Genomic DNA, 14,378 nt, shown 5'->3' on the forward strand with positions numbered 1-14,378 from the left:
CAGTTACTCTGAGGAAGGAAGAATGGACCTAACAGTGTAAATAAATAAAAGCACGAATGATTAAAAACAATAACTACATAGTAGACATGAAGGAAGCTTCAGAAGGCAAGCCAAAAACCAATGAGGACAATGGACAAATCAGACAAGAACAAGGTCTAACCAAGGAAATTTTCCACTGCCAATTGGGGAAGTCTTTATAATTCCTGTCCAACAGGAGTTAATCATTATTATGAACTAGTGAGGGCTAGGTGTTGCCTATTCTTTCCAATTCCAAATGGTCAAAATAGGGCTTTATCGCCAATACTCTGTTTCCATTATACTGTGCATTAGGGAGGGGTGTGTGTGTGTGTGTGTGTGTGTGTAGTAGGACTAGATAGTGAAGGAAGTAATTCATCTATTAATGTATATGTCACCAGACCTTGAAAAGTAACATCCAGACTCAGTGGAGAGAATTACTTATTACCAAGAGATAGTGGACTTTATGCAGAATGGAACTGTGTCCTATCTTTTTGTAGAGAAATGTGGGAGATGATACACATTTACACTTCAGTGGCCAGAGGAAAAGAAACTGCTCATCATCCCTTACTACCCATTCACCCATCTGACTACAACCTTTACAACCCACCCTTCTCTTTGATTCTGAGCCACAAAAATCCAAATAAAGAAAATTTCTCAGTTTCTCTTGTTAAGTGGCTACAGTCTCAACTGGATTTAAAATAGAAGGGATATGTGTAACACACAGGTAACATCTTTAAAAGGAAACCGTATTTCCCTTCGTTTCCTCTTTCCCCTTACTGCTTGCTGGGAAATGGTGATACCTGAAACAGATACTTTTAAGTTAAGAAATAGAAACCATGTGCTGAAGATAATAGATGCCCCTCAGACAGCATGCTTAATACCCTTGGAACTTGTGCCAACTTTACGCCAAAAATTGAAAGAGAAATAAACTTGTTAGATCGAATGAGTCTTTACAGGGTTTTGGTCTGTTTTACAGAAATTTAACATGTACTCTTAACTAATTTAATTAGTTCCTTTTCCCAAAATCACCAATAGCATATATCACTCATCTTAAGTAGAAGATTAAGTGAGGAGGACTACCAGTATAATAAAAATAATCTTCAGAGTGAAGTAGGAATGTTATTCTTCCTTAACTTAGGTATAAAAGTAGACACAGGTTATACAATAGCTCTATCAAGAATTAGGAACAGTAAGATAAATAAAGAAATGAGGCATATTTGGAGTAACTGGAAAGCACTTTTAAATAAGGATTGGCTAGAACATTTCTGTAGCATTATTATTTTAGGGGTTCTGATAGATTACACATTAAAACAGAAGATAAAAGTATAAAAGCCTAAAGATTTGGTTGTTCTATCCTAGATAAACTAAGTCAAAAATGTTTCAGGGAGTTAAGCAAGGGTCAAAAGGTTTTTATTTTTTTAATGATACAAAGGATGCTGCCAAATTGAAAGAAAGGAAACTTAAATTCTGCTGACTCAGAGACTATGAATTTCAAAAAGAAACTTAAGTTCCACAAATGAAGGAAGCCATTGCTATTGGCAGGATCTGGAAAGTGCCACTGAAGTGGCTGGCAAAATTTAAACTGAGAAGGGACACAATACAATTAATGCCATGCTGAGTTTCAGTCACCTTGGGGACACAACCAGTTTCTGATCAAGAGTCAACTAGCCATAGCCAGAATGGCTACCCTACCTCCCTTGCTTAGGAAAGTAAAGCTTTCCTTGCTTAGTAAGTACAGTTGCAGTACTGGTACAAAAATAAAGGAGAATTGCATAAGTGTGTGGTACTGATAATTTACGTTACAACTATTTGTAGATATAATAAGGTTGGAATCATGGAGATACATTGCAAGGGTTGCATTTATTTTTCTACATCTTTGAAACTTTTAAGAAAACCAAGCATATTAAATCTTTGATTTAAAGGCTGCAAATTTAAATAGAAGAACTGCTGAGCATTTCATTTTACAAAAAATAGGCAGTGTGCTAATGGTAAGGAACAGAGAGAGTTATGATATAGTAGACAGATGGAAAATAGAAGAGATATGCCTTTACAAAGACAAGAAAGAAAAGGATCAGTTACACATGTGGAAGGTTTGGCCTTTGAGAAAGTGATGTACTTTCTCACAATCACAATTTTAGTGAAAATGAAGAAAATATGGTTGCAGCTGCAGGTTGATTTATAAATTTGGTGATGGAAAGATGAATGAGTCTCATTCGATGGCTTCAATTTTCTAAGTGAAGTGTGAGGTAAAGTCATTACTGTGAAAGGAAAAGAAGAGAGAGAAACATAAGTAAGTCAAGAAAGGGAAAAAAATCGTGGTCAGGAGATGAACAAGTAAATTTTCTAGGTAAAAACAGTTGGGTGTATTAAGTAACCAACTGAGTTTATGTTTATGTAATTAAAATTACTCTACTTCAGTAAAAAAATTGGAAAAAAAAACAAAATTACGGAACTAATAAACTGTATAATAGTATTCCAAAAAAAAAAAAAAATCATGCAGTCTTGCCCAATAGTGTCCTCTTATAGCATTCAGCAGCATGAATACAATCATAAATAACGGAGATTCTTGCACTGAACCAATGTGTGTCTCCTACCAGGCACATGTAACCTAAGGAGCACAGGGAGTTGAGAGTACTTTCCAGGAGGTGATTAGACTATCATGCTATTCCAAGAAATAAAGGGTAAAGACAAAGTGAAGCCAGGGGTAGGCTGACGGATGATGAAAAAAGTGACAGGACCAGTGGACCAGAGATCTCAATGCAACTGAAAAAACTTGTTCTGTTACATAAAATAGTGGATCTTGCTCTCCCCATGCATCCAGTAACTCCCCCACAATTCTCACTTTCTGGTGATGACCTTTCTTCATATTCTTCTGGGGGGAAAAAAAGTCAGTCGGAAGAGACAGTACACAAATTCCCCAACTAACTACCACATCTCCCAGCTGATCTGGCTCCCTACTTGTATCCAATGAGTTCCCTCCAGTTGCCAGAGATCAACTGTTCAAAATCCCACCCGAAGCCAAACTCTGCACTTTTGCCCTGGACCCCACCACTGATACACTGCTTTTCCTTTCTTTCTCGGATCATTAATTCTTTCTTCTGACCTGAAACACAACCACCAGCCAAAAACATATGCTATTATTTCTCATATCAAAAAATAATTACTTTAAAAATTGTGACCTCACACCACCTTGTATTGTAAATTGTTACAATACAATTTTTTGCTGTCCCTTTAAAATAAAACTCTTTATAGACATCCTTCTGATAGATAAGGAAGCTGAGGCTTAAAAAGGCCAAGTAACTTCTACAAGGTCCCTCAGTTAATAAGAGACAGATCCAAGAGCATAGTCATTTCTCTTAATATGAGTCCAATTATCTCATACTATATGCATTGCAATGTGTCTGCATTTCATCTATGTTTAATAAGATGCTGAAAATGGGCACTTTCTGTCTCAGTTTTGAGAAAGGTCACAAAAGCTGAGAACAACAACTCTTTAAAAGCAGACTCTGTACCCATCATTTCCAATTTGTCTCCTCTCCTCTCTTGAATCAAGTTCAATCACAATTTTATCCACAATAACATTAACTGTTATCTTCAATGTTACCAATGATCTCCAGATTGGTAAAACCAATTGAAAATTCTCAATTATCTTCCTACTCTATTAATTAATAATTGCTTCATTTTTTTCACTAACTCATATGTGTAATTTTTTCTTCCCTTGACTTCTATGATACATGGCTATGTTGGTTATTCTTGTTTCCTCATAGTTAACTTTCCCTCTTGTCACCTTTGTTGGTTTCCCTTAATTTTTCCAGCTGCCAAAATATTGGCACATCATGAAGCACCATGTCCAACTCCATCACTCCTTCATCTACACTCATTTCCATGGCTGTCTCATCCAATTGCATAATTTTAAATGACATCAACATGCTGACTAGAATGACACTTAGATTTCAAGCTAGATTCCCCTCACAATCTCAGATCTTATACTTGCTACTTGATATCTCCATTTAGATGATCTTAGGTTTACTCTGCCCCAAACAAAACTCCCAGTTTTCTACCCCAGTAACTGAAATTTTAAAAATCTCGAGTCACCCTTGGTGCCTCTATTTTTTGACATCTCATTTGCATCAATATATCATCTTTCTTAATTTTAGAAGTTTGCATCTAATATAATCACTTCTTATATCTCTTGCATTTTGACAACCCTAGTCCAGTCTAACTTCATCTTTCACTGAATTACCACAACAGAATTCTATTTTTGCTGCCTTCCATCCTTAACCCTATATAGTCTATTTTCTACTGCATACAGAGTGACAATTTTTAAACATATTATATTGTGCAATTCCTATAGATCTTTCAACAAATTTCCATCTTAATCAACTAAGACCCAAAGTCCTTACAGGGGACTATAAGGCCCTATGTGATTGAGCCCCCTGCCATCTCTCTGGACTCTGAGATATAGTAGTGTAAGGAATTTTGTTTTGTTTCATTTAAATGTCTTATTATCTTGCCCTGGTTCATGCTGGCAGCAATGGGTGCAGTAGGATTCTGAGGCTGAACTTAACCACGCAAAAAAATCCATTTTTTTCTCACTCCTAGCAGAATATTTTATCTACGTCATTAGGAAAAAACGACGTCATCAAACATAATCTACAGCAAACACTATCTACAAGCATGATCCTACTGACACATCAAACACATTATAACCTGGAACCAATCATCAGACTTAAACATATGGTATCATTTTTCAAATCAAAATTAATTTTTTTAAAATGTTGATCTCCAATTCTCTTTCAGCTACAAAAATACTTCTCTGCTTTCCCTTTATTTGCCTTTCTTTTTTCCTAAACCTACATTTATCGCCTTACTTCCATTCTTGGAAGAAGATAAGATACCTTTTCAGATTCCCTACTTCTGCTCAATGACAACTCCTCCATCTTTTTTTTTTCTATTTCCTTAAATATATTTCTCTGTCAATTAGCCCTTTTTCACTCTGTGTATTCAGTCTCTCTCACTTTCTCTCTCATTTTCAGCTTTTAAATATGCACAAGATTATTCCATCCTAAAAAACAAAGCAAAACAAAATTCTGTTGACCCTATTTACTTCACAGCTTTCCAATACCTTTCTTTTTCTTTTCACTATCATGGTCCTTGAAAGATTCCTGGGTCTTTCCTTATATCACATTCGTTTCTTGATCAGTTGTTAACTGTTTTTGTTCTCCTAACACTACTAAAATTGCTTTGGAAAAAGGTCACCAATGAGACCCTTATTGCTGAATGCAACAGAAATATCTGTGTGTGTGTGTGTGTGTGTGTGTGTGTGTGTGTGTGTGTGTGTGTGTGTGTGTGTGTGGCTTATCTTCTGCTTGTGGTGTTGATCATTTCCTTCTTGAAATCCCTTCTCTGCTAAGAGTCCCATGACACTCCCCTCTTCTCACTCTTCTGCTATTCCAACTTTTCTCAGTTTTCTGTGTCACCTCCACTCCTAGGACTTGATAAATTCAACTTGCTTGATCCCTTAAACCAAGGCATCTTCATGTTCACCCTTGATCTAACATACTGCTAGAGCCTGGTAACAGAGTATCGTATCATCTGATTTCACACTGCCTCCAGGTCAAACCTGAAAACTCTGTGATGGTGTTGCTAGACTGTATCTGTCTAGCCAGAGGGTCAACATGATGTTTGGCAAATAATCAATGGTTCTGAAGTTGGAGATCCTAGTCAATTGGAGATCCTAGTCAATCTCAGAAATTCATCAATCAACTTTGTAGCAATTTAATCCTATTGGCCGCAGACCAAAGTAATTTGCTGTCGTTAGAAGATACATGCCAACACAGGGTGGTGCCTCTGAGACCTCCGGCAAGTGACAGGGTTCTTAGAGGGTGAAAAGTTGGTTGTCATGGAAACCCTTTAGGTCCTTAGGAACTGAGACAGCTATTTCCTCTTTTGAAGAAGGCTTAAGAACTGCTTTCCTACACGTGGAAGGACAATAAAAATATGATAGGGCTTCAGTTTTTTTCTGGTCTATATAAGAGGAAGTGATACTCAATTTCAGGGAGCTCAGGATGATTTTCATGGAAATAAGGCCTTAGGCAAAAATCCAACTCACAAAGTTTTACAAAAAGAAAAAGTACAAATAAACCTCCTCCGAAGGCCTTAAGTCCCACCAAAATGAATTAAAAAATGAAACAACATTAACAATAATAAATTTTCACCCAGCCCTACCTAGTGCCACCTTCTTCCTCAGACCTACAGTGCAGAGGGGAGAGGCAGCCCTGAACGGGTTCCTCAAACAGCCACCTAGGGGGAGGGCCACATTTTCCCATCTGGCTCCGGCCCGCCCACCCCATCGTCTCACCAGCTGTTTGCCATTGGAAACCGGTTGCTTAAGCCAAACTCAGTTATTCACCACAAATCCCCAGCTCTTTGTTGTTCCTGGAAGGTTGCCCACCTCCTGCAATGCTCTCTCCATCTCCTATGTTTTGAAGTATTTTCTCCATTCTTTAAGGATCCAATCAAGTCTTGTCATTTCCCAGAAGACTTCTCCAACTATAACTGCTTTTGCTGACATAGCTGAATTCATAAAACTCTGACAGTCTGTAAATACCATTTGACCTCAACAAAGATACCATATATTTGTTTTCTGGTTTTTTTGTTTGTTTGTTTATTTGTTTAACTTATGCTACTCTCCTCCCCACTAGAGTTAGCTTCCTTGAAGGGCAGAACTTGGTCACAATCATCTTGGTCTCTACCTTAGTCTGTAGCACAGGGTAGGTTCATAGTTAATGCTTATTAAAGGCAGAAGCATAAAAACACAAACTATAAATTAATAATAATAAGTGATACAGTGTAATTACATTCTCCATGGTAGAAATTTCTATTTCTACTGCAAATTCTCAAGACTCAAATGTATCATGGCTATGTACAATTTACTTCTAACTCCATATGGTCTACTCAAGATCCATAGTTTATGTGCAGTATATTCATCCCTCGTGTGAATATTTTCACCTGTGGCCTAATTTTACTTTTCTCTAATAATCTGAAGGTGTTGATCAAAGACTAATTTTCCTAGGTGGAATAGTTGGAGTGATATAGACACTAAAAAATTCAAAACATTTACATTACACATGGAGAGTATCTAGCAATATATATTTTTCTTCAATCCTGCTTCTTTATGGTAATTCCCTTGGGTAAAATATAATACTTCTTATAGCAATATAGAATCACATTGCTTTGAAAAATGTATGTTACAGCAGTATTTATATTGAGAATATCACACTTTGTAGGTATGCTCTGTTTTTTGACCTCAATGGTTCAGTTTAACTGGGGACCATTAGCACCTCTGCTAGTATGTATACAGCACATATCATTAATTTTCTTCCTACCCTCACCTGAATGTGGCCACCCTGAAGATCTGGAACTTCTGGGGATGTTTCAGAATCCCTAAAGTGTTTCTTAACTACACTGAACAGGTCTTATACTGTCTTTGTTATGTTCAGCCAATGTTTGGAACTATTCCACTAGTATGAAACAAAGTTCCAATTTTTCTGCCAAGAATGATGTCTGAATAATAATTCTGATAGAAACTTTGCTGGGTGGTTCTCACGTTTAAAAGAGGAAAAGGGATATTCTAAGTGTTTATGGTTGGCTATGAAAAATGTCAAGGCTCTTAGGATGGAAGATTACATAAAACAGGCAGGGGACATGCCTATAAGGAATCAATCAATGCAGAGCCAGTTTCATTTTTATGAAAATTATACTTATGGCTCCATGCAATAAGAGCTATTTGGGTAGAGAAAGTTCAAACTGAAAAAAAGCCAGCCTTGTACTTTTGACTATTAGCTGGACTTTACTGTTGCTGATACGAGGTTTTTAGAAACAGCAAAAAGGAGCCATTTTTCACAGCTAACACAGATGATTTCAAAAATATCTGCAATATTACAAGTACCCAACAAATGACAGCAACTATTTTCCCCTAAATATCAGGATAGAAAATCCAATATGTCATTCTGTTATTTAAAAGTCTCCTGCATTAACCAGAGATAAGGAGAAAAAAGCCATTCCTATTGATCTATGGATGAAAACAAATAGTATACTATTGAGTGAACAGTACTGGTGAGAAGATAACTTACTGTATCAGAGAAGAGAGAGACATCAAGTTTAGTGACTCAATGAAAGTGTGTTAGGTTAGGAAGTCTAAAAATGTTTGCATCAATGTGACCGTTGTGTAGAAACAAGGAAAACAGGGAAAGAAACAGAACAGTGTTCCATTTTAAATTCTTTAGAATCAAGAAAGAAGGTGAACCAAGACCACAGCTAAACAGGATTAAGGTTTCCATAATGCTAAACAGCACTATCGTGGCTCCTTGGTGAACTGACAACAACCGTCTCCCCCACACCCCCATCACTTTATGGGAATTGTATTATACTGAAATATATTACCTGCAAATTAAGTAATTATTATTCATGTGAAAGATGTGCCTACTAGTTCCACCCTAGAAGAGAGTCTGTCTAGGCACAAATGGTTTTAAGTCTTTTTTATTGTTTTTTTTTAATGTCATGGCATACACAGAAAATAATTTTTGCATGCTCACTGGGATAAATAGACAAGGTGAGCAACTGGCACAAGTTCACTGGCTCCCCAGGCTTTGCACAGTTTCTTTGTGGGAAGAGGTGAGCAGCATCTTCTAGGCACCTTTAAACCTTTCCCTGCAGACATGTCATGTATGGCTCATTTTCAGACATTGATTGATATGGTAGGGGGCAAAATTTGCCACCCTAAAATGTGTTCCTTTGGCCTGAGAATTAATTTAGGCTCATTATGTTTAAGACACAGAAGCCTCAGAAAGTTTTTCTTGTTACCTCTTCCCTTAACTGCCTAAAAGAATTTAGACAAAGAACCTGTGTCTCGAGTTATCACCAGACATATCTGCAAAAAGTATGGGCTAAGTGTGGTGGGGGAAATTTACCAGGACCTAGCCGTCACAGTGCACTTAGTGTCCCATTGTTTCCACATGGCTCAGGGGACATGTGTTTACTAACATCATTTGCGTTTCCATCTCCATGTAAATTTTCTTTTTTTCCTTGAAGTCCCAAACCACTACCCCCAACATCCTCTTTTGTTGTTAGCTGAAGATGGTATTTAAGATGAGGATTTCAGCCATTTGGGGGAGTTGCTCAGTTTTCCTGGATCTCTCCTGTGTATACATGTTATTAAACTTAAGTTTGATTTTCTCCTGTCAGTCTGTCTCATGTCAGTTTAATTCTTAGACCATCCAGAAGAATCTAGAAGGAAATGTATTCCTCCCTGATAATATTAGTAAGGAGAGAATTTGTGTTTAGAATAAAGGAATTAAATTTGGCCGGTGTTTCCTTGAGTTTCTGGACCACACCTGTGGTATCTCCTTCTGTTTTAGTTGCAGACAATTTGAATAAATCAAATAGTTGCACATCCACTTTGCATGACCTGTTCAAAATATTGGCATTACCTATGGAGTGAGATTTTGGACTGAAGAACAGAAGTCACCTTTCTGTGTATTTTGGCTGGTTGTTGTAGGCATTGTAGCAGCTTGTTTCTTGGATTGATTTCCCTATTTCATACTATCAGCCAAAGGAGTTTCGTTGGCATAGAGCCCCAGAGATAAAGGGTACCAAAAGTCAAAATATAATAATTACATTTAAGTATTCACTTTCATAACATCCCAATTAAAATATCATGGTATCAATCCTTTGCAAATCAGGATTCTAGTTTTTTTGTTTGTTTTAATTTTAGGTAAAAAGTCAATGATTACACTTTGCAAATTACCTCTGAAATTTAATAAAGCATAGGTAAGTATACCTTAACTCAGGAATGAAAGCTAACACAGATCATCAAATATTAATGCTCTGCTGCCAAATTTATAGATACACAGGAGCTTCAAACTACTTTTTTGGCAGTAAATGTCTTGAGAAACCTTGCCTGGGGCTAAACCCTCTGGCTGACAATACCTCAGAATGCTTATCACAGGGTAGTTTTTATGCTTAAAGAGATCAAGCAGTTGAAAAGCAGCAAAATCACCTCATTGGAGATCTTTAATTATAATCAAAGCTTTTTTTTTTTTTTAAATCACCAAATAAATAAGGCAGATAGGCTCAAATTAGTAACCAGACACCTATACAGTCATTATTTTACAGAGTCAAATACACTGGCTCCTACCAGACGGGGATGTGACAATTTTTGCCTTTGACATTTTCTTCTTTTTTTTCTTTTTCTTTCTTCCCTTTTTTTTTTTTTTTTTTTAATGGGGGTACCGGGGATTGAACCCAGGACCTGGGCATGCCAAGCATACACTCTACCACTGAGCTACATCCCCACTCACTGAGCCTTTGATATTGAAAGTACAGTCTGTAAATCAGACACAGGATCTATAGCATTTACAGATTTATAGTATAAATGTGTACAGTTTGAATACAGCAGACTTTGAAATGCATGAAGTGAGTTATTGTTGGGTCATTTCCACCCTTACATTGCTGTCCAGTGATTTTTCCTGTGTTGCATTTGTTTTTCTCAGTTTTTTCCCTCTAAGTTTATGTTTGCCTTTTACCTCTTCACATTTCACCTTTTCCTTTTTTTCCTTTAAGTGAGTAAACAAGCTAGTACTCATTTATATGAAATAAATCCCTTTTGTATTCCATAAAGTATTTTCCTTTGGGGAAAGGAACCATTATGAAATTTTTATTGAGGTTTAGGAAAGCCTGGAGTTAAAAAAAAAAAAATTAAGCATTTTCTGCACAAGCAACATGACAAAGAAATTCTCTGAGATTTTACCACTAGTTCTGGTACACAACTCCAGCCTGACAATGTTGCAACTTCATTAATAGTAATTTGTTTTGTGAGCTACACTGGAAATATCAAGAAAATAAATACACTCAGCTAACCCTATATGTGTTTACTTTATGTAAACTAACAAAGCAAAAACACAAAGTGACTATCTGTGAATTATCTGATATAAAAATACAGATTGAAAATGGTATATACAACAACTAAAAGATGTATTATATATTTAAAGAGCCTTTCCAATAAGAAAAACAAAATACTCATTTTCTTTTATGTTTAAAAGCCAGTCTGAAAGATGTTTATCTAGGGCTATCAGGAAAAATCTTTGTTACAAAGGCAATGCAACTTCATATAAAATCTCAGTTGTGCTGATGGACCAGATATGCTGACAGACCATTATAACAGAACAAATCACAAAACGAGCAGAATAGTGGCTTTCTCTTGTTGAAAAGGAAAAGAGAGAAAAGTAAGGTACAGGATAAGAAGGAATGGGATGACATGGTAGTTTTGAATAAACTGGTTACGGAAAAATACTTACCAAGATAATGATAAATTGCTTTGCCTGAACTATGGTCAATATTTTGATGCAGTTGAAGTTGATGACAATTTGCTTCACTTGCCAGACATTACTGGTATCATTAATAGTCAAAATCACGCTAAAGTTTTATGGAATCTTCCAAATCAAGTGTGTATGTGTATGTACAGGGAAATACGTTATCACTGACAAGAAAGAACACCTGTTTTGTTTCCTTTTAGTATTCCTAAAATACTCGGAGAAAAGAAATGAATATTTGTATTTGTAAGGCTATTAACACAATAATTGTTGGCTAATATTGCAAAAAGTATATGTAATAAATACAATAGGTTTATCACATTTACTTTTTCAGTCTAATTTAAAAAGTAGCCATGCCTTCATAAAAGCACAGTGACTGACTCAACATGACTTGTTATCATATAGTTAAATTTCTAAAAAATATGTTTCATATAATGCCTCTCAGTTGCTTTTCTACATAAAAGTTACTCAATAATCACCTCTTCTGCCAACCTCCAACACTGCAAACCCTAACCAAAGCAATGTCCTAATATGCTAAGATCTTTCTATATTTTTACAGTAGTTTTTTGCACGAATAAAGTTCATTGAAAACAAACAATACAAAATTTACTCCAAATTTTTCTTATTGTTTGAAATAAAGACTGAAGAATGATTGGGTTTCTAACTTTTTACAAAATTTTCTGCTGCTCCTAAAGTGGTATTATTTAAAAATATATTACCCAAACGAGCAACATATTCTTTGGAGGTTTTTAAAGGATCTATGTCCATTCAGAAAACACAAATGTAAAAGTGTGAAGTGAGAAAAGTAATGAAATCTAATGAATTTGAGTCCAAATGTTGTATTTTTTCAAGTTCACCAAAGTGATTTAGTTTTAAAACACAGGGATAAAATAACTTGTCATGGGGAAATTTGTATTTGTTTTGGCTCTGCTCCACTATTTGGAATATGACTGATACCTCTGGGCCTTTTACTATTTATACTTTCAAATGCATACTCCTAATAAAATTTATTATTATAAAATAAATTTTGTAGCTTAATCACTTAATACTGTTACATAAATTCATATAATACCTGAGTGAGTAAAAAAATAAAGCACAAATGTGAGTGCTTTTTTGAAACATAACAACATATATATCCATCATTAATAAATGCATTAAGCTTTGTAGCAGAGAAGTGTGTTATGTCAATTCACATTATACATTCCCAGTGTGAAATATGTGTGTCACAAATGCCTCATTCTGTGTCTTGCATCATAGAAAACAGACTTTTGAAAAATCAAAGGGAGATATCAAAAGGAGAATTCTTTTATATTCCACTCCTTTGCTGCCACAAGACCGTGTAACACCAGCCACATCCGTGACTTCACCAGTCTTTGAAGCCGTACATGAAGTACAAGCATGCATCACTGGCTTCTAAGAGTTATTCCTTAGGATGTCACTCCCTGTCATAGCAGCCTATTAATTTTTAAAAATACAACAGGTAGTTTTCTTAGAAGACTTATCCATTTATGAGGCCAGTGGTTATATGTATCGTGCTACTCAACAAATGCAAGTGTTCTTCTTGCACCAAAATTTTTCTCTGATGTTCAATAGGGTCTATATGCCCCAATTAGTATCAGTCTTATGTTATAGGATATGGAATCTCCATAAAGGCACTCAATTGATCATAAAGCCACTCAATGATGGCAGCCTCCATTCATTAACTGATTTGTATCTAATTTACAGAGAAAAGTGGTCTAATAGAATTGGCCATAGCTCAGGTAAGGATTTTTTGGAAACAAAAATAATGACACAATTTGAGGAAAGGGAGCTGTCCAAAAAGTGCAGGGCACAGAATCTAAGAAATTAGAGTAAAAATATTGAGAGAAAGAGGCAAGGGAAAGATGGAGAGGAGAGTATTGAGGAGACTAGAGGGGAGAATGGCATGTTTAGTGAACAAATAAGAAGTGGGTTAACTTGGTAAATCTGGAAAGGAACCTCCATTACTAATGTGCTCACTGTGTTGAAACACACAATGTTGAAAAGAAATAAATGGTAGACTGTTTTATATTCTTTTGAATACTGAAATGAGGGAAATGGTGGGCCCAAGGTTATCCTAAGTCCTCTCTTACTCTGTGTCCAATGAGTCTCCCCAGCTGCTGACCTTACCAAACAAAATGAGCCTCAAACCCACCATCACGTGTTTGGCAGCACCTTCCACAGAGGTGGAAGTTCCCAAACATGACCATGATCACCTTCTTCATGGTCTCACCTTCATAGCCTGATGATCCTACTTTCTCAGACATTCCTCCAGGCTCTAGCTGTTCACCTGTCCACCCACACAAGTAATCCAGGCTGATATGATGAGTGATTATTCTCTTATCCTCCTGCTGACCCCTCCCAGACCATCACTTCCCCAGTGTCTTCCACATTTGTGTAACTTTGATTCCTATTAAACTTCTAACTTCCAAAATAACTCATAGTAATTGTTTTTTTTTTTTTTTCCTAATTGAACTCAAACACATTGGTACCTGAGGTAGACTGGCTTTATTATTGGTGTCAATTTCCATGTCTCACTGTCTCCATTCTTTTTACAGAGCATTCTCACACTGACACTTGGCTCATTATACGACTTGCTTTGGTCAAAGCACAGGTGCAATTTTGATGAGTGTGGAGACTTGAAAAAGTCTTGAATGTTTCTGCTTTTTCTCATGGAACTATGCTACCCCTATGATGACATACCTAGCGCAGCCTGCTGGAGGAGAATGTGGAGGAGAATGAAGTCATTCTAGCTGAGGCCATCCTAGACAAGTCAGAGCCCATAGACCCACCAGCTGACTGCAGATGCATAAAGGAGTCCAGATAAGATCTGCTGAACTTGGTCTAGATCATCAGAATAGCCAGCAAAATGGAAGAACCATGAAAATTAATAAAATTTTATTGCTTTAAGCCAGAATTTTGGGGCGAATTTACTATGCAGAAATAAATAATTGATATGGAGTGGTTTTT

Source organism: Camelus ferus, chromosome 2 (assembly GCF_009834535.1).
Source record: "Camelus ferus isolate YT-003-E chromosome 2, BCGSAC_Cfer_1.0, whole genome shotgun sequence".
Lineage (NCBI taxonomy): Eukaryota > Metazoa > Chordata > Mammalia > Artiodactyla > Camelidae > Camelus > Camelus ferus.